This window comes from Triturus cristatus, chromosome 4_1 (assembly GCF_964204655.1).
Source record: "Triturus cristatus chromosome 4_1, aTriCri1.1, whole genome shotgun sequence".
Taxonomy (NCBI): Eukaryota; Metazoa; Chordata; class Amphibia; order Caudata; family Salamandridae; genus Triturus; species Triturus cristatus.
This window is the reverse complement of record NC_140585.1, coordinates 1,061,080,179-1,061,104,915: the sequence shown is the minus strand read 5'-3', so window position 1 is coordinate 1,061,104,915 and position 24,737 is coordinate 1,061,080,179.

The following is a 24,737-nucleotide window of genomic DNA, read 5'->3' as shown; positions in this document are numbered from 1 at the left end:
GTATTTTTGTGCCTTTTTACACTGTGTAGCATAATGATGTTCATCGTAGGATTTGTGTTTTTCTCCGCTCAAAAGCCCATTACACCCACTGAACAGCCTATACCTCTTTCTACCGCCTCCTCTCACTCCTTTCACCCTTTGCCTGAGCACGAACAGACCAGACGATCAGAGTTTGTAAATAACTTGTTTATCCAGCTCTTACACCAGCACCAACTGGTAATGAACACGACCAATTGCTGGGTGTGTGGGTTAATGCCACATACCATTAACAAGGGTATTCCCTACCTGGTGCTGCCGTACAGTTACAATGGATCGTCATGGGCATTCCAGACCATGTTTCTCTATGCTCTAGATACGTACTCCCCTCGCCAACCGCGTTCCATCAGACCTATCACCAATAATAAGGCTTTGATGAAAGGAGTTGCCGATATGAGTAGGGATATTGATGCATACTCATCCATTCCCAAAGAAGAGTTGAGACCTTATGTAGGATGGAACGCAACGGGGTATAGTATTAGTCTAGGTGAAAGACAGCGAAAAATCTCATCTCCAATCTGGGTCGTACCCCACATAGGTCGGTTCTGCTTACAAGGTAATGGTCAGAATCCTAGAGCTCAACTGGGAAGAAGTGACTGTACTGAAACGTACACTTTCCCGTCACAGTTTTCCCCTGCGTTTTTGGCTGCCAAGGGCACATATTTCATCTGTAATGATCGAGCATATACATGGTTGCCCCCTGATTTCTCGGGCACATGTTATATTGCGAACTTGCTACCGCCAACATTTACTGCCGCCTCCGACTATCACAAGACCAGAGTTGTGAGAGGCGTGATTAGTAAGGAGGACACTGCGGGTCAGGAAGTGGGAGACTTCTTCTTGGGTTTCCTGCCGTTTTGGGGACCTATGGTCAATAGTAGGAACCTGAGACAGCTGACTCGTGTGGTTGAATCCACTGTCAATGTAACGGCTGGTGCCCTTGGTAATCTGACAGCTGAGCTCCAAGCGGATCGCCTTATGACTTTGCAGAACCGCATGGTTCTAGACGTTATTCTTGCAGACCGCGGTGGGGTATGCAAGGTCATCCAATCCAGTTGCTGCATTTTCATACCAGATAATGCTCCAACAGTGTATTAAGCCATCTCCAAACTCCATAAAATATCTGAATCCATACACGTGGATAAGGGAGACTGGTCACTGGTGGGGTGGTTCTGGGAATTGATATCCGCCTGGGGTTGGAAAGTTCTGATGGTGATTGGAATGATCTTAGCCATTCTTTTCCTGTTCTGTCTGTGCATACAGTGTGCACCTACGATATGTGGCCTCTGTGCTACCTTCTGTGTAAGGAAACCTGTATCGAGGGACGAGCTAAGTAATAGGATGATGCTACAGCAACATCTCCATGACTTCGTGAACATTGACCTAGACTCGGATTAAGATGAGTATAGTGATTGCCTATGTAAGGGCAAAAGGAGGGTCTGTCGTACTTTAATCTCTGGGACCGCGTAGGGGACAGGGCCCTACCCCTGTCTATCTTGGTATTAGCAAACCGCAAATGGTAAATGCGGCATGTACAAGTGCTTTATATATCGTTCTAGCTATGAATGCACTGTGTACACGTTATTCTGCTTCACTACGCGGGTTCCATTTTGGAAGCAGTGGCCATCTTGTCATTGCCCTCACATAGGTTATAATGGAGTAAATACGGGCCTCACAGTACATGGGCTTCTCCTCTGACTTCTCTGTGACCTGGGCAGCTGGCTCTGCTGCCCCAGGTCAAACCGGTCTCACGAGCACCCCTTCCTCCGTCCACCTGTGATTAGCATCAGGGCTTGACCCATCATAAAACCCTTTCATTCTACACAATCCTCCGGCTAATCTCTTTCACACCTGCTTGTTCCTGCTTTATGACTTGTTTCCCAAAACAGGAGATGCTCATGTTTATTGGGGGGTCTATTGACATCCGATGTGGGATCTGAACCTTACTGTGTAAATCATTGTGGGCTGGCCGAACTGGAATGTGGGATGGTCATCATGACTCTGCTTTTTCGTTTGTAATGTATACTTGTAATGGCCATATCATAAACCTAGGAATGTATGCTTGAGGCAAGAAAAAGGGTATTTAAGGTGAAGTCCATTCCTATGATTTTCAGCAGTCTCCTGAGAACATACACGCTGTTGTACTTCTAGGATACCTGTAATTGGTCTGCAGCCAATAAATGAATCTTTGACTTCACCCAGAAGACTCTGTGTTTCTGTAGGTCTGGAACAGGGTGAACCCAGAAGTCATAGGGTGTGTGCCCCTGCACCGCTGGGTCTAAAATACCCAGTACTTCACACATGAGCCTAGAGCATTAAGCCTATTTGGCAGGACAGGATAGAAAACTCTGCTGGATGTCTATCCTACGGGGATCTTTGTTGCCTTGGTCGGTGTTCCCAACCCGCAGCACCAGACCCCTATTTTGACCATCCCTTACTATCGTCACCAAGCTGCCCTGAAAGAGCTATACCCAAAACACCCTGCAGGGCCACCTACCCTTGGAGTGCTAGAGACATTCCTTACTAGTACAACACGCAGGAATCTTATCACCAAATGTTATGATGTGTAACGGGGAGAGGCCAGAGACCTCAAACTCGGCCATGGAATGGTGGAACAAGAGTCTTTACACACCACTAGCACTGGCAGACAGGGGATCTGCTGCACACTCATGGGTATGCTTACACCCGATTGCAGCTTGTGCATAATACATTTCAAATATCTGCAGCAGATGTATTACACTCCCGTTAAACTGTGTAGGTATGGGCTCGGAAGCCCTGCGGCTTGGGTGGACTTCATGCATCTGGCCTGGATGTGCGGTTCTATTCACTGATTCTGGGAGCAGGTCATGAAAGCTATGTCAGATATGGTGATATGGGTGAACTGCACCCACCCAAGATGAGCCCGCTAGGTCTAGTCAAAAATGTACAGCCAATTAATCTTAAGGTGGATCAGTAGCACTACTACAGGCAAAAAGACGAGTAGCTACATATTGGGGGTACGATCTGTACCTACACTAGACCAGTGGCTTCGTGATCTGTCCTATCCAAAGGACAGTTGGACCTATATGCTGAAGAACGGCTACTGCCTTCACAAGCAAAAGATCTTTGGGGCGCACTCATAGGCTTCTTACTGACAGCCTCACATGGATGCATGGGGTTAAATGAACAATAAAAACGCATGTAGTACCGGGTCTCAAGTTACAATTTAATGTCTGATACTATGTGGCACATGTGAACTGTATTCATGTAAATGGCACATGATGGTAATGTGTGTTTATGGTTTGTATAAGACTTTAAAATTCCTTTAAATTTTTTTTTAAAAAAAGCATAAACGCCTTCAGGAGTAGAAGAAGCTTGGCGGGATGCACTTGGGGATCAGCTTTGTGTCTATGATGGATATGTTCCGCAAAATAAATGAGTGAAGGCAAGAAAGACTGCTCATTTGGGGGCATATTAACAAGGCGGCGATATGAAATTATCGCCGCTTTTGCGTCCGTTTTCGGGCGAAAAGCGGCGATAATTTAATCGCCTTATCAGCAAAGACACGCTATCGCGTGTCTTGCTGACTTAGCGCCCGTTTGCAGCACGCCTCCGATCGCATCGCTAATGAGATGCAAAGGAGGCGTGCCTGACAAGACTCCCTTGGGAAAATATCGCGAAGGCAGCTTTGCGATATTAACAAGGGAGGGTAGCGATTTTTTTAATCACGTTAAGTATGCCTTAACGCAGGAATTTAACGTCTGTTAAATTCCTGACTAAGGCATACTTAACATGGGGGGTGGATTGTGTGGCTAAGACCACAGGCCCTATCATCTAGGATATCGCCGTTTTCCACCATGGAAAACGGCGATATCCCAACTATCTCTGGAATTTTTATCGCCTCAGCGATGCGCGTTGTTAATAATGCGCAAACCGGGCGATAAATTCCAGAGATAGCCGGCGATAAATATGCAAGCGCTAAGCACGCTTTGCGATATTTATCGCCGGCCCTTGTTAATATGCCCCAGAGTCCGTTATCAGATTTTCTGAAAACGTACAATCTGTTACTTGGAAGTTGATGGGCAACCTCTCTGGAGTGTGAGAAGTATTCTAGCACAGCACTTGTGCTGAAGGAAATACACTTTACACTTACTCATTATTTAAGGAGTCACACGTTAAGGACTGTGATCTTTTACATTGTACTTGTATATTATTAAGAGGAGTCATCATTAGAATTACAAATGCTTATATTGCATCCTTATTATTTAAACAGGACAAAAAACCCCACTTATTTTCATTTGTTCCTAATCCAAGAAGGAACTAATAGGAACCTTATCTTATACAGAATTTGATACTTTTATTAGAAGATGTATGATAATAAGGTGTAGCTTAGATGAGCAAGTATTTTTGGTTGTTTAGGCTAACTGATATTAATGAAATTGGCTACAAGAGTCAGTATTATACCCATACTAGAGGTCTTCCCTTATCTTACAATATTAAGGCTCCTGTAGTGCAGTTCAACTACAGCGGCCCAGCCATGAATCGATGATATTCTGGGTCCCTGTCTCTCCTTGTATTGTTTCCCTTTCCCTGGGTCTACTTATAACCTACATGTTTTCAGTGTATGCCTGGCAGTGGGTATTGTGTGTGTGGAAGCCAACATCACTCCCATTGGATCTGAATTTCAAGGATAGTGTATTTGGACAGTGTTGTGGCTTATCTCATCTTGGCAAATTGCCAAAAAGATTGGTAGGATGGTTATATCGATATTTATAGGTACATATCGAGTATAATACACATTGATTGTGGGATTGAAAATGAATATCAATGACAGTTGCTGAAGCTTCACATTGCCTTGTGAAACACAAGATGAATGCCCCATGCTCACCCCACTTCATGACCCACAAATGTATGCAAACAGACAGGTGACCTTTGGTTAAAACAAATCAGGCCAACCTGCTGCCACCAAAAACAATAGAGCAGGCTCCCCTATATACATTGTGGAGAAGTGTGGCTCAATGGTTAGAGCGGCAGACCCTGATGCAGAGGTCTGGCCCGGGACCAGGGTTCAATTCCCGCCTCGGCGGGTCTTGGGCTCAATTTCCTCGGACCTGTTAATTCTCGCCTCGGTGCCTATTCTAATCATGGGTCCCACTCTGCAACTCTGGGCAATAGCTTGCTTAATCTCCACAACGGCCCCAACAGCGCTGGGATGCCTGGCTTCACCTTGGGGGTGCCCAGGAGTGGACATTTCACAGGGAAAAGCCAGGAAGGGTTCCACAGCGGTATGAGTACAGTGCCAGGACACCCTAGGGTAACAGTGCACTATACAAGTACAACACATTTACATTTACATCCTCCCATAACAGCAAATACATCTATGGATAGCTGTCAATGGAGATTATGCAAACTCATTCCACAAAGTCCCAGAAATGTGCTTCCTGAAATACAATCAGACTCTGCAGCATCTTGGTGTGGACAGTCTAGTAAACACCATATAGATCCATGCACTCATCATAACCAAGTATCTTACGCACCCATACGCACACATGCACGCATGTAAACAAAAACACACACGCAATTTTCACCCAACACAACTACCAAAATGCCAGAAAGAAATGTTGGGAACACACAGCAGGCATTCCAGTGGGGGTCCATCAAAAAAGCATGCAGCTGCACCAGAAAAAGGACTTTCATCATCTGTTCATCATGCAGCAGTGTGTTACGAGTTGGGATATCCCTGGTATGAGGATTCAACCCTTGTGATGTCAAGAACAACCATGATGCCTGTGATACGATGACATACCACAGTTTGATACCACAAAAGGGAGCACTGCCTAACATATATGCTGACAAATCTGGGGATAGCCACGTGTGGGCTGATGGCCATAGCAAGTGATCCATTAACAAGGCACACTAATGTTGTACAAGGTTACTCTTAAGGTGGAAAAGGTGTGGATTGTGCAAACTGCTGTTTAAGCACGCACGGCCTGAGCTGAGTAACAGCCCTGATTATTTGTATTTATTTATTTATTTGTATTGGTTTTATTGAGTTGCGATACACATACGACTTAGCACACAGTAACATCACATCTACGCATAACAGTACACATGGTTTTTAACAATCAAAGACATGAACCGGGCACCTGAGGGGCACTGCCTAAACAGAGACATCTCTTGGAACAAATCACGTACCCACACATTATCTCCCATTCAGTTTTGCTGCCTATAGCCTTATGTGAGAGCGAACTCTTGCTCAGTAGCCCAGCTAACAGAACCCTTCCTCAGACTCTGGACTCCGTACACTCCTATAATCATGTCTCCTGCGAAATAGCCTCATTAGTGGCAGTCTGTGGGTCTAAGTTTGCAATAGCAGGTTTACTTAAGAGATATGTTTGGTATGGGCCCAAGCAGCTCCTAGGATGGCTTCGGGGTGGGAGCAGTTCATTATGTACATCGGCCTGCGTATTACAATGTAACATATCAGCGTGCCATTCTTTTATCAGTGGTAGCGGGCCGCCCGCCCATCGGATTGCCATAAGAAGCTTTGCTAGGAGAAGTCTGATGGCTAGCAAAGGACACACTGTCTTGTCCACAGATAGATCCCACCCCAGTAATGCCATCTTGGGGTCCGGCTCCAGATCTGTACTGATGATGGTCCCTAGCTTCTGAAACACCCTGCTCCAGAATAGCTGAATCCCGGGACATTGCCAAGCTAGATGCCAGAATCCCGCCCTCTCCACCCCGCATCTTTGACAGCTGGAGTTCTCTGCTAACCCACAACGAAACTGTCGCTCAGGGGTGCAGTAAGCTCTATGCAAAAATTTTAAATGAATAAGCCTGTGTCTCCCGTTAAGAGAGACCGACCGGGCTCAGGAACAGCAGTAATGCCACTCTTTATCACTTAGTGGAGCATCCAAGGCGCGTTGCCAATCCAGTCTGACTTTTAGAACTTCGGACCGACGGGATTCCTGCAGGTTAGTGTAAAATTTAGTGATCAATTTAAGGGGTTCCTTGACTTTAAGGAGGGTGGTGAATGCCCCCATGGCCTGTGGTTCCAACAGATCCTTACCCAGGAGGGCGTGCCAAGTGTGACTAGCCCTGAAGAAATGAAACAATGCTGTGCCTGCCGGTTGCATACCCAGCTGTTGTAAAGCCCCCCAAGTACCTAGTAACTTCTACTTATACTAGTAACTTCTTAAATTCATCCTAAGCCAAAGCATATAAATCAGTGCTCCTTATCCCAAGGTCAGCCAGGAAATCAAGGCTGAGATTGGAGTTACGTCTTGAGAGGCCAGACCTGAAGTGTCAGGGGGAGCTCATAAAGTTACATCTAAGGATTCTGAGGGCTCCAGCCGACTCCTTAAGACATGAATTGAGATCAATATTCAAGTAGACAGGCTCAGTCGATAGAAGAAGCAAGTATGCAGTCACCGGAAATTCCACTAAATGCTTGGAAAAAAGTGATAAATAGACAAGTGTGTGAAATATCTTTCGAGCAAGACACTAAGGCCCCCCCCTCAAGCTCTCATCTTGATCCATTGAATAAATCCTATATGCTAGGAAAAGCACAACCCTACCTAAGCGAGGCCCTTACACCACAAGCTCGAAGCAAAATATTTTATATGAGATTAATTACATTAGGAATCACTGATTTTAATCCTGTACGGGCCTGCAAGGGGGAAAATATTAAATGTAGGCTGTGTTCTTACACGAGGGAATCCTGGTTGCACCTCCTATGCTGCTGTCCCAACCTCCACAACGAACGTCGGCAACTCCTGTGCCCGGTCTGCGTCGCTAACGGGGTAAAGACCTGTAATGAAGCATCAGCCTTCTGCTTTTCCAAAGCAAAAACAATGATCCTAGCAAGACTGGGGAAATTCACACATCTGATTAGGGTTTCCTTAAAAGCTGCGAATGAAAGCAATCAAATATGGCGACTGGTACACCAATCTCTGCGGAAGCAAGCAGACTGGTCCTTGAGAAGTATTGAGTGTGCTTCCCTTTTATCAGCTCTTTATGACTGTGCTTTTTATAAATCTTTACGAGGTGTGCTTAATCAATGTGACTTTACAGAACATTGGGGGTTGTACACACTTGTTTAAGGGCACATGATCATTACAAATCCAGGCTCTGGTTGATTAAGAGGGCGGCAGGGAAAGGAGGGTGGCATTTTTTCTAAGTACAAATACGATTCTTTTATACTGTTTGCTTTTACTGTAATTAATGTAATTAATTGAACAATTAATAAATAAATAGAACTAGTGTGCCATCTTTAAAAAAATCACCCACTGGGTTAATACCCACAGTCTGCAGTGCCCACCTTGCTCCCACATCCTGACCCAGCGGAAACCACAAACACCATTGAAGTGGCATCTCTGGAGAGTACAGAAAAGTCCCAGCTTGCATATGCAGTATTGTCTGCCAGGCCTGTGCTGTGACAGCTAATGAGTCAAAGATTTGCAGTTGCCTGGAGGCTGGAGGGCTAAGTGTCTGGGGTAGCATGAGCGGTTCCGCAGCCTTCCTTTCCAAGTATAAAAAGTGTGTAGCCTGTGGGCCATGTATCCAGTAGTGGATGAAAGTACAGTTTGCCGCTCTGTAGTATTTCTCTAAATCTGGGGCTGCTCAGCCCACCCAACTATTAGGGTAAAATGAGGGAATCCCACCGTATTCGAGGTTGTTTCCTCGCCCAAGCCAACCTTATCAACTGTGTACGCAAGTGTTTAAATAGGGTTCGTGGTAGGAAAATAGGTAGATTTTGGAACAAAAAGAGAAAGTGCAGGAGAATCACCATTTTCATTATAGTGATTCTCCCCATTAACGATAGCGGGAGCCTAATCCATTCATCCAAATCTTCAATTAGTTTTTGTGTAGCACTCCGGAATTTTCCCGAATCACTTACGCTGGGTCGGTGTGAAATTGTATGCCTAAATACCGCACTGCCTCAGTGGTCCAGCGCAGCGGGAACGCCATGGTCGGCTTTGCAGTGGCAGGGGTGTGGGGAAATATGATGGACTTGTCCCAATTTATTTGTAACCTCGAATGGCCGCCAAATTGGACCACCTCTTGTAGTATGGGGGACAGATTTACTTTCGGGTTATGAATATAAAGCAAAGTGTCTTCCGCATGAGCGTACTCGGGGAACCCTAGCCCTCTATGTGCGTGATATTCGCGGATTGCACAGACCAATGGTTCAGCAACTATTGCATACAGCGGGGACAGCGGGCACCCTTGTCTTGTACCTCGCGTAATATTGAATGACTGGGAGACGTCATCTCCAATCCTCACTCTGGCAGTGGGCGATGCATATAACACTGATACTAAGTGTAGAAAAACTTCCCCAACCCTTATCTTCCACAGTACTGCAAATATGAACCCCCACTCAACGGAGTAAAAAGCTTTCTCAACATTGAGAAATACTGCTGCGGCCTTGACTTCTGGGTTCAACGTCTACACCACTCCAAACAAGGCTCTCAAATTCTGTGACAAGTTGCGACTAGGGACAAACCCAGCCTGTTCAGGGCAAATGATATCAGGCAACAATGCGGCCAGCCTGTTAGACAAGATTTTAGCGTAAATTTTGGCATCAACATTAAGCCAAGACAACGGTCTGTATGAGGAGCAATTGCTAGGTGACTTGCCCGGTTTTAACAGTGTGGCAATTACAGCTTTGCGCAAGGATGGGGGCATAATTCCAGACTCCGCCATATCTTCAGAAAGCATTTTAAGATATGGGATCAATAAATCTTGGAATTCTTTATAAAAGGCCACCGAGAGCCCATCCGCCCCTGGAGTCTTCCCAGCAGCTATCCCAAGCAGCGCATCTCTTATCTCGTCAGACTTCAAGGGTGCCATCAGGCGCTCTCTATGCTCTGTCACTAGCCACAGAATTTTAATATAAGACAGGTACTCCTCAAGGGCAACGCTGTCCGTCGGGATTTGGGAAGAGTACAGCGACTGATAATAAGAGCGAAAATGGGCTGCAATTTTCTCGGTGGTGGGCATCGGACGTCCAACATCATTCATCATGCCTACCATTTTATCTAATTTCCTCTTGGGCCTCAGTATCCCAGCCAACGTGGCTCCTGGTCGTTCCCGCTTCCCATAACTGCGTGCTGTGGCACATTTCCCCATGTGCTTGAGTTCCTCATTAGCTGTGTCTAGGAACTCTACCAATTTCTGTTTGAAATTTGTGGCGGTTTGGGTAGCACCAATCCCAGAAAGGTTCCTTTCCATGTGCCCTATTTCCCGTTCTAAAGTCGCTAGCCTGCCACGAATAGATCATAACACTCCCGCGTGTGTGGAAATCACTACTCCCCCAATATATACCTTGAACGTTTCACAAACTGTAGCAAATCTTTGAACCGAGCCTAGATTATTTACAAAGAAATCTTCTATCACCGTTGTCAACCCTGCTTTAAACACAGTGTCCAACAATGAGTAGGGTGGGAAACGCCATGTGAATGCCGGAACTCTTGCCGCTCTGAATCGTAACGTGAGCTGAACTGGGGAGTGGTCAGAATATGTCCGGGGAAGATGTGTACAGGTCGTGACTCTGGTCTCTAACCCCCCAGATATTAACCAAAAATCTATACGGGTGTGAGAATCGTATGCTGAGGAATAATGTGTGTAGCCCCTCTATGTCTCCATATGTCAATGAGGCCTCCGGTGTGCATTATGTCCTTTATCGCTATCGCAGCAGCCGCTGGGCACCTGGGCGGGCCTTGGGATCTATCAATATCTGGATCAAGTATACAATTAAAATCACCATCCCACACCTGTGGAATACCCTTCCACCGCACCAATTTCGCCTCCAGCAAATGGCAAAATTGGGGATCATCATGATTCGGATCATACACTCCGACCAAAAGGAATTTCAAATCTCCCTTTTTACAAAGGGCCACCATGTACCTGCCTTGTGGGTCCCTGAGTAGTCCTGTCATTTCCACCCAACGTTTTATCTATTCATTTAAGGACCTCCCTGGCATGTGAGGTATAGTCTGCAGAGTAACATTGCCCTTGTAGTTTACGGTGTACATCTCCGCTATGCTCCGTTGTGAGATGTGTCTCCTGTAGGATTGCAATAGCCACAGAATGTCTCTTTAAGTAGGCACTTACTCTCCAAACCTTCCTACTGTCGTTTAGGCCACTAACGTTCCAGGTCATAAGATGGAAACACTGTACCCTTCCGCCCTCAGAAGCCATTAAGTGAATATAACCACTGTAATGAATGGACCCCTGTACCTGCGGCATGCCTAGTGTCGAAATGTTGTGTCATGTCTCCTTCACTGCACTAAACCACACACACAAAACTAACCTTCCCAACCACGCCACAGAAACCCACAACAGTCGCGGCTATCTTGAATCCCTCCCCCATCCCTGTTCCCTGAAAACAAACAGAAACCCAAACAAAACAAGTCAAATAGTGTGACACACTTGGGGGCAGATGTTGCCATCTCTTCTGTCTCCCTGCGCCACCCTGTCCATTCCCCCATTCGCCTTCAACCAAAGTAATTACTTCTGTGAGGGGCACCATGATATGGTTTACTTACAAACTGGTACTGCACCCTGTGTTAATCATTCAACTGTCTTGCCTGAGAAAGCTTTTTATGGGCTCTTCGTCCCCTGATTATCAGTTCCATGCAGGTCACAATGATACAGTTCGCCCAAAGGATAGGAATCAAACCATGAGTAATACATTTAAGTCGCAGCATTAATTATTAATTCCTACCACACCAGGGCCACATGGCGTGCATGTGACCCTTATTGTCCCATAATAATCCTTGCGCGTATTGTCCCATCATTATCCTTGTGCTCCCCCATGAGTGCCTGTTCCAGCGCAGTCTACTCGTTCACTTTTCTTGCTCCTCGTCAACACCCGGGGGGTCTTCTATGTGGTTTCCGAGAGGTACCAGGCGATCCCTGTCATTTCAAGCTCTGTTCTTTATATTTAAGTAAGCGCAGGACAGCTTTAGGGTCTGTGAAGAAATTAACTTTACTGTCCGCTCTGACCCTTAATTTGGCGAGATAAAGCATACTGTATTCCAAGTTCTGGTCATGAAGTCTCTTTTTAGCTGGGGTGAAGAGTTGTCTTGCTTCCTGCGCTTGCAATGTGAAGTCTGGAAATAGAGATATTTCTGCACCCACGTGGTGAAGAGTTCCCAGTTCACACGCTTTTGGGAAGGCTGCATCCCGGTCCCTATAGTTCAACAACCTTGCTATTATAGGCCGAGGGGCTGCTCCCGGGATCGGTCGAGGTGCCAGGGAATGATGGGCTCATTCTACCACGAAAATCTCAGAAAAAGTGTTCCCACCATGTAGTGTGATGAGCAACTTCTCTACATGCTGTTCCATATTGCCAATATTAGACGACTTGGCCACCCCCAAAATGCGAATGTTGTTCTGCCTAGATCTTGCTTCGAGATCTTCCGCCTTTACCTCTACACGCAAAATCTTATCTCTTTCTTTGAGTCCGCCCGTACAACATTTTCCATATCAGATATGAGTTGTTTCGCGTTGTCAAGCCTGTTCCCAGGCTTGTCAAGTCGTTCTGACATTCTGTCCATGCGGAATGACAATGCGTCGATTTTGCTGTCTATTTTTTGAAAGACTTTGCTTTATGGTGCGCATGCTTGCTTCACATACATATCTGCTGCTGTTTCCTGATCATCATGATGCAGCGAGGAACCACGCAACAGGGGTTTGCTCTTTGAGCTGCTACTCTGACACAAAGCAGTGCTTTTAGTGGGCCCAATATTGTCAACTTTCAAGAATCGTAACTGGCCCAGGGTCGCTCACCCCACTAGCCCTTCAATTCACGCTGCTCACCTTCCGCATATTTCAATTTGAGCGGCAGTCTTCCTCACACTAATCCATGGTGGCAGCACCGCAGTGTAATCCCACTCCCAAAAGAGACCTTGCATGCAGGCCTAAGCTGGGGGATGATACTGCACAGGGCCTTGGCACTGTCCAGCGAGCGCACAACTTTTCCACTAGGCCTCACTCTCTGGGCCACCCCAGGATACAAGGTGCACACCGCTCCAGCTCTCAGGTACGCAGGAGTCGTGTCCGGCAGCACCAGGCTACTCGCTATTGCCAGCGTGCGTCAACTTAGGCTCGGCCTCCGGCCCAACACGCCCAACGGACTTACCCCAGCCGCCATTCCTTTTAGTCGCAGGCTCGCGTGTCGGTGCAAACGCGCCAGTGCATCCTCTCTTAGGAGCTCCGCGACCCACAGGAGCAAAGTTTCTACTGCGCGGTGGGCGCCTGTAGATCAACAAGGTGCTCCCACTTACTGTACAAGCGGATGCCTCTGGGAGGGCTCCCATCCTTTACTCGTGGCTGCCTCCACCACCCACTGATCGCCTTGTCTGTTTCGCTTCCCCGCGTGTCTTCGCTTAGTCGGGTATTCCGTTATCCCTCCCGGGATTCATGTCGCTTCACGGAGGGGTACTCTCCCAGACCACTCGCCCGGCGTGATTTCTATCTGCATAGTCGGAGGGCCTGCATTCCTCTACTGCTCGCGGGCGTCACTGACAAACACTCCCTCTAGACAGCTCCGATCTGGAACCCGGTGGGTTCACTAGACAGTGCTCAATGGCAGCAAAGCGGCAACCCATCACAAAAGGGTTACAAACAGGATTTCTGCCAGGATTATGTCAGATTAATAGTGGCGAACGGGAGAGCTACCCTAACTCGCAGCCATCTTGGAGTCAGGCAAGCTCCGCCCCCCAACAGCCATGATTATTTACCACAAATCTTCATTGCTCCCAGTCCTAGTCTGCCTCTTTCCAGTCCTTACCAAGTGAAGTTTAACTTATCTAGTAGACACACACAAATGATGGACAGAATGCAGAACAAATCAAACATTCAACCCCAGTCAAGAGATCTGACTCTGCCAATGGAGGTTCTCCCTGGACCAGAAACAAACATCCTGGAACTGGTTTCGGGGTATCACACATCATCAGCCAGGCTAGATCGAATTCAGTGGCACAGTGAGCCTGGGACCCTCGTGTGCCCATATCCATATCCAGCTCACTTAGGGAGAAGAAGGCAAAAGACACACAAATGATGGACAGAATGCAGAACAAATCAAACATTCACCTCAAGTCAAGATATCTGGTTTAAATCCACCATTCTTTTGCTCACCATGCCACCTAAGTGTACATCCAGCCATATGCAAATCAATCTTAGACCCTGCTCCCCATGGGAACAGTCCACCCTAAACTGCCAAGCCAGGTCCTCCCTCGATCACAGACGAGCATACTGGGATCCGTTTCATGGTATTGCTGCTCACCAGACAGGCTAGCTTGAATACAGTGGCACAGTGAGCCCAGGTCCCACGTCTGGGCATACCCGGTGCACTTAGGAAGCGAAAGCAAAGGACACACAAATGATGGACTTATCTAATAGACAATATTTACCATACAAACATTTATTTTAGCCTCAAATACCTAGACTCTGTGCTTAATTTGTGCCAGTGTTCTCTGGTGCTCGACAACAGCACTTATTTCTCCACACCGGCATTTATTTCTGACAATCTACCACATGGTAGTGCTGCTGTCAATCTATTTTTGAGCCGAGCCCACCCACAGATTGTTTAAAAATGTAACGCACATGTAAATAAATATAACAGTACCTCATGCAGGCCTTTCTTACAGCTTTAACGATATGGAATAGTCTAAATGGTCACTTTTATTGGAATGTTTTGTTTATAAGTTAACATTGGCTCTGGCATTTGGTAGCGCTCACAGGCTGCACAAGCTGCAGAAGCCTGCCATGAAATATCTTGGGTCCCTGCATTTATTTGTTTACAAATGAAACACTGCTTGGTTCCAAGCTAGGCCTGATTTACCAAGCAAACGTGGTCCCTTGTGGTCAATCCCAATTAAATCAGTGTGAGCAAAAAGCTAGAACTGGGAAAAGGAATTTCATGATTTGGAGTATTGAAGATTAGCAGTAACTAAACAGGGCAGTACATTGCAACAGCAAAATGTAGTGCTTTACACTTTTATAAATTAAGTGCTTCCATATGTAATAAAATATTAACCTGTGTGCACTGAATTGATTAAAATGCTATTGGGTGACTGTACTATATACAGTGTGAGCCACCTTTATATAATCAAACTATAACATATTTATTTGCTCATGTTAACTGCATCAATTTGACTGTCATTTCCTTTTTTAATGTAGGCTTGACTCTGATTAGGCCCGAACCATTTCAGCCGTTTTTTATTAACTGCACTGTGAGTTTCACATTCTTCGTTTCTCAGCAAGTGTTTATCAAGCAGCGCTTGCTAGTTAGACTAGTCTGATTGTTTATTTTGTGGGAACTGTTAGATTAGACATTTTAATAAGAGCTTGGCCATGGATGAGTAGTGCATGGGGATGAGAGAGAACCTCTTGTACCAGGCAGACAGGACTGTTGCTAACTTCAGGGCCGTACAGCGGCACATTTCTTCATCTAATGCTGGGAACTTTATGGAGTCTACCTGCTCCCAGAGAGCACTGGGGAATATTAACAAGGGCCGGCGATAAATATCGCAAAGCGCGCTTAGCTCTTGCATATTTATCGCCGGATATCTCTGGAATTTATCGCCCGGTTTGCGTGTTATTAACAACGCGCATCGCCGAGGCGATAAAAATTCCAGAGATAGTTGGGATATCGCCGTTTTCCATGGTGGAAAAAGGAGATATCCTAGATGATAGGGCCTGTGGTCTTAGCCACAAAATCCACACCCCATGTTATGTATGCCTTAGTCAGGAATTTAACAGACGTTAAATTCCTGCGTTAAGGCATACTTAACGCGATTTTAAAAATCGCTACCCTCCCTTGTTAATATCGCGAAGCTGCCTTCGCGATATTTTCCCAAGGGAGTCTTGTCAGGCACGCCTCCTTTGCATGTAGAAAAAGGTAACCCCCTAATAAGTTAATTTGAGGTCAGGGAACAGGGGGAAAAAAACAAAATATCAACTGTGCTGGACAGTATCCCTCTCGACCTATCTTACTTTGCTTAAAGTGGGTACAAATGGGAATGGATATCACGACTATATTTCCATTTTTATAACTTTTTTATTCACAGTTATTTTTTCATCATGATTAATACTTTCTTCACATTATTTTCTCATACAATACAATTCATCTCTATTTTAGTAAATGGTTTTTTCTTTTTATACAAAAATATAAACTTTTTTTTGATTATCAAACCATGTGAGTTGCAACGATAATTCACAACAATTCGGAAGTAAAAATACCCCCACACTAATCACACCTCTCAGATATCTCCATACATATCGCATTCATACAACACCTTGCATTGGGGTGTCTCATACTATCCGGTCGCTGGGGGTCGCGTAACTAGTTAGCATGGAGGAGTCTCGTTCGTTATCGGAATTAACCAGACAAATCGCTCCACCAACTAAGAACGGCCATGCACCACCACTCCTCCATGCTAACTAGTTACGCGACCCCCAGCGACCGGATAGTATGAGACACCCCAATGTTTAGTAATCTGTTAGAAGACTCAACGGCTTGCCCTGTCTTGGACGAGCCCCACTATTGTTGTTCTTCTCCTTTGGGGTGCTGTATGCAAGGTGTTGTATGAATGCGATATGTATGGAGATATCTGAGAGGTGTGATTAGTGTGGGGGTATTTTTACTTCCGAATTGTTGTGAATTATCGTTGCAACTCACATGGTTTGATAATCAAAAAAAAGTTTATATTTTTGTATAAAAAGAAAAAACCATTTACTAAAATAGAGATGAATTGTATTGTATGAGAAAATAATGTGAAGAAAGTATTAATCATGATGAAAAAATAACTGTGAATAAAAAAGTTATAAAAATGGAAATATAGTCGTGATATCCATTCCCATTTGTACCCACTTTAAGCAAAGTAAGATAGGTCGAGAGGGATACTGTCCAGCACAGTTGATATTTTGTTTACGCCTCCTTTGCATCTCATTAGCGATGCGATCGGAGGCGTGCTGCAAACAGGCGCTAAGTCAGCAAGACACGCGATAGCGTGTCTTTGCTGATAAGGCGATGAAATTATCGCCGCTTTTCACCCGAAAACGGACGCAAAAGCGGCGATAATTTCATATCGCCGCCTTGTTAATATGCCCCATTGTCTTCTGATTGGAACGACCAGATGGAATTGGTGGGAAAAAGGATCCAGAACCTTCTACTGTGTATTAATAGCATGTTCTTAGAATAGCTTAGCAGATTCTGTCCTGAACTCTTAGTGGGAAGACCTGTCCCGCACTCTACTGATTTCCCCTGGCCGAGGTGTTGAGCTTTATGCTTGAAAATCTGTGCCTTTGACCCTGTAACTTAATTTGTTTCTTCTGATACCTTCTTCATAGAAAATCCCCTTGCTACTTTCGAAGTTTTATTCAGATTAGGGAAGTTCCTTCATGGAACCAGCCTATTTAAAGTTCTGAGCTTTGTATCTTGTTACATTTTGCATCTTCATCTTTATAATATACAAATTCAGATTGCACAATTATATAGATATACATGCTTTTTGGATAAAATGATTTACTGATTGATTAATTTGTAGCTTGACTAAAATTTGCCAATAAACCTTCATGGTTTGGGCATCATCCTCTCTGTATTTTTTGCGGAGCCAAATTGGTTTCACTGTAATTGAAATGTGTTGCTAATGTTAGCTCCTTTCATGCACTTCTAGTCGACAAACAAAGGTTCATATGACCAGTGGAGGTTCCTGTAAGAATTATACTAAAGTATTTAAATACAGGGAGATCAGCTGGATCAACCTCTTCCTTACTTTTCCCTACCTCAGTCCTTTTAAAGCTAGGATTAAAGAAGAACAGAACCCACTATTGGTAGCTGAACCCATGGAAACAGGCCCTAAATCCAGCTGCCTGTACTCCACCAACCCACAACTCCATGGGGTACAAGAATGTGATGACCCATTTTCTGCACACATGAACATAGAGTTTAGAGGCCCCAGATGCCCTACATCCCAGATAAATTGGCAACTAGGTCTCCTGACTCAAGATCGCTTGGGAGGGTCATGTATCCCTGCCAGCATGTCTAATGAAGCAAAACATGGAATGCCAAGAGAAACAGAAAGCAGCAGAACCTGAAAGATGATAAAGGTTGAAGGATCAGTGTGCTAGGACACAGACAAGAAGATAACTTAGAGCAGAGTAATGTACAGGTTTGTATCTCAGGAAATGGCAACCAAAAACCCACATCTCTGGCCAGAAGCTCCAAGGAAACACCAAAAGGATGAAGAAAGCCCCTGCATACTAATACAACCTAAAGGCAGACTCTATAACAAGGATCATATTGTGGATCACTAAGTGCATAACCTAGGGATGCAATACAGTAAATATGTGTCATTAGCTAACTCAATGGGAGTAATAGCATTGACAACAAGATAAGGAAAGCTGGATCAGCCCGCTGCCACCTGGATCTCTAACCAAGGGATCCAAATGCAGATCTCTGTAGTATATCTGCTCATCTACTGAGTCATTATCCTCACCCAGAAAAAAAGGCAATTAGGAAACTGCATACACTCAGCAAAGAAACTGCTAGAAGCGAGGAAAGCCATTACCAGCAGCAAGTTAGTCATTGACCTCTCTGAAAATAGGTGTCACCCACTCAAAGGTAGGAGACACTCAGGCACACAATAGACTATTCAGTAGAAATAGGGATGCCAGAAGGCACACCCCTCCCAGCCACACCAGGCCCCAAGGTTGCTTCAATGCTGGGTGAAACCTGTCAGCCTGGCCTGTCAGAACAACCGCTGGGAACAGAAAGCCCCACTAAGAGAATACTCTATGTCTGGAATCTACTCAATTGCCAGGCCACCTACTGAGCTGCCCAGACAGCAAACATTATTCTCAAAAGACTAGAATGAGCAATGGACATAAATTATAAGGCGAGGAAGGGGGTGGAACAAGGACAGAGGAAGATGTCAACAAGCCACCGCAAGCACCCCTGGTGCAGGTTAGGGAAGGAAACCGAAGGCCCTCCCGACCCATGGTGGAGCAGGGCTATGAGTCCTACAGTCAACAAAGAGGGCCAATGGAAGCCCAGGACACCTGCAGGAAGCAGAGCCCAGCCCCAACCTCAAAAGCCAAAACCAGAGAAGCCAATTTGAGCTATAACCATCCCAGATATGGAAGAAGGGTTTGAAAATCAGAAAAACAGGGCAATGACCATCACCTTTGGAGGGTGAAGGCTTAAGTCTGGAAGTCAAACAAGTGACAATGCCCAACCCATGCACCTGTACAGTGAAACTAAAACACAAGACTGGTCCAGACTCATCTGTATGCCGCAGGCCAAGATCAAAAGCCCCCAAAAACTGGAACAGTGGAGATGGAGGTACTGGATAGGGGCCCTTAAACAAGGGAAATTTAATCATCTGATACAAAAGGGCCTGCTGACTCTGAGGGGTGAGAGTTACCAGGGCCTTGCAGTATGTTAAGCTAAGCAAAGTATTAAATAAAACTATGGACTATTCAAGGGAATTGACCAATGAGGCACCATAACCTTAACTATTAAACTTCAACCATGAGCGACTCTCCACATGGGACCAGAGGAAGCCACCTGGTTGACAAAATGACCATCAAGCACCTTCCTAGAAGACCACCTCAGACGACAGAGAGACCATGCTATAAATAGCAGCCAGCAAGAATAGAGACATGCCTGGATAAAACAGTTCCACTAGTGGAGGGTTAATTTGTGAAAGTTGACTGTGGTCAAATCAAGTCAAGCTATGGCAGAGCCCAAAAAGAGAAGCAGCATCTTTGTTCAGACTTGTCACACTGTCACGCTGCCTCTAAGGCCCTGGAAACCAAAGCTACTATATTGCAGGGTCAGGGTGTGTCAGGAAGAATGGGGAATGACAGCAGGGTCCCCTGGGCCACTGCCTGATTTCCCTGAGGCTATGCAACCTGAATACCAAAGGGGACGCTGCTCCCCTTTGCTGATCTTTTACCACCTTCTTCGAGGAATAGTGTAAAGAAATGCCTCTTTTCGCATGATAATTTATATGTCCTAACAGCAAAACGTCCAAATTGCCATTTTTGCTGTGGAAAAGTTAGCATCCCCATTGGCTAATGCAGAGTTACCAGCTGACTACTCTGCCCAAGCGAACTTCTGAATAGGACAACTAAAATGGGCACTTCAAGGTATCAAATTAATTGTTGCATAACCTGACTTGATGCCCAAGTCGAATGTAATTGGGTATTTCAAGGTATCAAGTTAATTGTGGTATTAAACCTGACTTGATGTTCTAGTCGAATTTAATGTCACTTTTATGGAAAAGCGACTTTTAGAAAGTTGCATCCCTGTTGCCCAATTTGTCCAGTGGCCTCACATGGTCGCTGACCACCAGAGAGCCTTCTGCCCTCTTGGAGAGTTGCATGAATGATTCCCAGGCTTAGGAACAATGGTAGCCTGCTACATGGGGGTGTTACCTACCCCTTGTAGGAAACCATTCAGGTTGCTGGCCCAAAAGCCGAGCTTCAAAGGCGAAACCGCTTTTGGTGGGCAAATGGCAATCACACGCCTGACGGGTTTCCCCTTTGTTCAGGTACACAGGCTACAGAAGGAACAGAGAGGGAAGACCAGTGCCCAAACTGATTTTCCAGTGTAGCCCAAAGGTAGCCACACATCTAGGATGGGCTCCCAAGCTCCTAACATCCAAGGGAGGGCTTAGACATATTGGGAGTTGTCAGATAATGCATCCTGGGCTTGTAAGATACCACACTAAGCCGGACGCTGTCACAGGGTAGGAGAAATCCTGGTAGCCATTGGCTAGTGACAGCACCGCCCCCCCAGGGTACTTTCTGGACAGAAATATGGCACGCCTGCCACCCTGAGACTCAGATCACACCAGAGCTGGAGAAAGGACTGAAGAAGGACTTCCATGCTGACCTCTGGATCTGGCAAGAGAGGCAGCACCGTCTGCTGGACTGCACCTGCAGCACCCTGTGCTAGAGAAGAGAGGGGGCTGTGTCTGTGGCTCCTTGCTCAAGGAAAAGACATACCTGAGCCTCAGACCAATTAAGTGACTCCCAGGGTCTATTAGCTGACCCCCTGGGACTAGCAACATGGCCATCAAAGCTGAAAAAGCCCCAGCCGGCAAGTTGGTTGCCACATTCTTGGAAACGTCACCAGCCGTTGCTGGGAATCCTGAGAGTCCAATCCTTGATGGCCAACAGGACCCAGGAGGACCCAGGAGTGATGTCTGAATTCGGGCTGCTCACTCACATGGGACACAAGTCTCCACCAAAGGATGCTACTGGTTCCGCGGTTTACGGAGAACGGTAACCCTGCAGCGGTCTTTCTACTGGCTTAAAAAGGGCTTTGAGAGGTCACAAAATCTGTGGCTAAAGGCACCTCACCTCATCCGTGAACCAAAGAATAACCACAAGGACACCCGTCAACTGCACATCACCCAGAGCATCCTCAGCATCATGCATCCTCAGCGGTAGAATCACCAATTAAACGTCTAAGGCGGTTTTGATGTAAAGCGTGGAACTGGACTTGAGACTGCTTTACTGTCTAAATACTTCTTAGAGGTCCTCCTGGCCTTCTTCCTGTCGAATTTAGTTGCCCCACTCAGACCGGAGTAGTCAAACACAACTCTTTCAAACTTTTCAAAAGTTTCTAAGCTTTATGGTTGCAAATGCTTGTTTGCGCTTTGAACTAAAATGCCCTTATTTATGTTTCCCTTATCTCTGGAACCCTCTGGTGGATTTTGTTTATCTTGGTGTCTAAAAATTATTTAAAAAAATATAATCTATATTTATAAATTGGCGTTGGATTTCTGTCATGTTGTGTGACTATTGGATTTCTTTCATGTTGTTTGACTTTCTTATGTTGGTGCTTGGTGCTCCTAAATGCTTTACACTAGTTTCTTTGTTTCAACCTTGCTGCTCAAAGCTACAGCTACCCATGGTTGAGGTAAAGGTTTTTTGCAAATGAACCTGACTGGACCCAAGACAGTTTTGCGAGTATAATACACGGTAAGGTTGCACAACCATGCCATATAATACATCATAATACTCACGTTGGTGCATTGCAGTGGTATTCAGAACTTGTTTTTAGCTGTCCTGGACAATTAATAAGTTAGTGACCACCAGAAAAAAGTTTTGCCTAGTTCTGTATATCCAATTCACCGCTTTTCAGGAGCTTTACAAATTTGCAAGTAAATGGAAAACAGGGAAATCAACTTGACCATCCTGCCTGCACAGAAAATCAACAATTTGAAGGTGCTGTGCAGGGACAGGAAAATAAGTCTGTGGATCACTGCCAAGAAAGAAGCCCTGGAGAAGGCTCTCAGATCCTGGGAGGAAGCCAGGAGATGTCAAGCCCAACTTGCCTGGGTGATTACCCCTGACAGTGAGGATGAGGATGATTGCAGAGATCTCTTTGATGAAGAAGTCGAAAGGGGCAACAAGAGTTTAAACCTCCTAGTTCATTGACGGCATCCCTCTATATTTGGAAGTGAGAAGAGTTCCTCTTCACTGACGGTGCCCAAGGACCCAGAGACCTAGCTCAGCGTCTTAGAGATCCAAGAGTGGAAGCTGGCCCCGGAAGAGAGAAATTTGGCCTTCCAGGAGTGGAGGGTCAAGCTGGGGCTATGACCCCAAGGACATGGTAGCAGGAACAAAGACATAGAGGTAAATGCAGGAAGTGCCTACGACCCTAGGTTGCCTACGGGTATTGTGCCAAAATCTACTGAGGTGGTTGATATAGGAAAATGGCTAGCATCCTATGAGATGGCTCTCAGGATGAGAATGGTGGGTGCCCATCATTAGGGATCCTTGTTGTGGGAGATAATTCTAACAGTGCGGAGAGATGAGCTGCTGACATTAGAAGGCAATTTGGCAGAGTCTTACAAACACATGAAGGAGGCACCCATTGAGCTGTTTGGTGTAACACCTGAAGAATATAAACAGAAGTTCAGAAATACTCACAAGGGGTCAGCGTAGACATGGGTGGACTTTGTAGATGCTTCTGTGAAGTCACTGGAAGGCTAGATCAAAGGTAACCCGGTAGATACCTATGAGGGGCTCTACAATTTAATGGTAAGAGAACACATACTTACAAGTTGTACCTCAGAGAAGTTACACCAGCATATAGTAGGTTCTAAGCTATCTAGCCTTATAGAGCTAGGGAAGACAGTTGATGAATGGATACACACTAAGGTGCTCAAGAAGTACCATAGTCAGAGTCACAAGAATGGAGGAGAGGGCCTCTTCAGGGAAAATATGGGGCCAACATAAAAAGTCAGAGACTCCTAAAGAGCTCCCAAAAGATGTCTGGGGGGTGGGTTAGAGAGCCACATCCCATTCGAAGGTTAAGGGGTACCTGGGAAAGGATTTTGACCCTACAAAGGTTGGGTGTGCTTTGACTGTAAACAGCCAGGGCAAAATAGGCTGGCAAGTACAGGGACGGGGTAGAAGCTGTCCCTTGGGATTGCAAGGTATACACTGCAGTCACTTTAGTCTCCATGGATAGGGAGGAAGTTGAACCCTTGGCCCGCTGGCCTGCCAGTATGGTCAAATACAGGAAGTGACAGAAAATCAACGGGGTTGAAGTTCAAGTCCTGAGGGATACAGGTGCCAGCATCTCCATTGCCATGGCCAAACAGGTTTCCGTAGTGCAGATTATACCTGATGAGGTGAACCAGATAGTTAACTCTGGCAGTGTTACAAAGGCACATCCCATAGCCATGGAAGACATTGAGTGGGAAGGGGTTACTGACCCTAAGAAAGTAGCTTTGTCCCCTGCCATCCCAGTCGAATGTCTGCAGGGCAATAAACTTGAAACATCTGCCTGGGTAGAGGTGGAGAGAAGGACTCATGAAATGATGCTGGGTTTCCCTGAGTGGGTATGCATCTCCATTAGAGCACAGAAAGCCTTAAGGAAAAGTCAAGGGACTTTGGAAACTGGAAAATGCCCCAAAGGTCCTATTTCCAAGAGGAAGGACAGGAAGTGGCAAGGCCACTTCCTAAGGTCCACAGGCCCACGAGGAGCCTAACTCTCAGGGGGCAGACCTGGTGTCTGAACAAGAGGCTGCTTCTTTGAGAGTTGAGCCAGGGGCAGAAGGCTTAAGAGAAAGGTCCCTTAGTATGAAGCCGGGGTCATGCTGTGCCTTCATAATCATCAGCAACAACAGCAGAAGGTTGTCAGACAGCAGAGTCAAGAGCCAAAACCGCCCTTGCCGCAGAATAGAGGGTCCCAAAAGTATAACCAAGACTCAGGATTCTACAATGATGAGCAGGTAAACAAACCAAGACGTACTAACCTGGTACAACAGTACTGGTTAAAGAATGAGGGGAGTGAGTCTGAAGGGGACTATTGATGGTGCCGAAGAGAGGAGGAAGAGTGCATACTTGGTGCAACTCTAGAAATAGACCAGGCAGGACCATTTGTAGATGGGAAAATAAATGGGGAGAGTGTTACTTTTTTGGTAGACACAGGAGCGACGAGATCAACTGTCAGGTCAGCAGATATAAGAAATCTTCCTCTCTCAGACGAAGCAATCCAAGTGGTTGGTGTAGCTAATACACAGATTAAGACTCGTTTTACCGAACCAGTAAGGGTAAGAATAGGGAAATTTTCAGACATGCACAGATTTGTAGTCTGTGACACTAGTCCAGTGAACTTGTTAGGTAGGGACTTATTGTGTAAGATGAATTGCACAATTTTCTGTACTCCGGATGGAATAGCT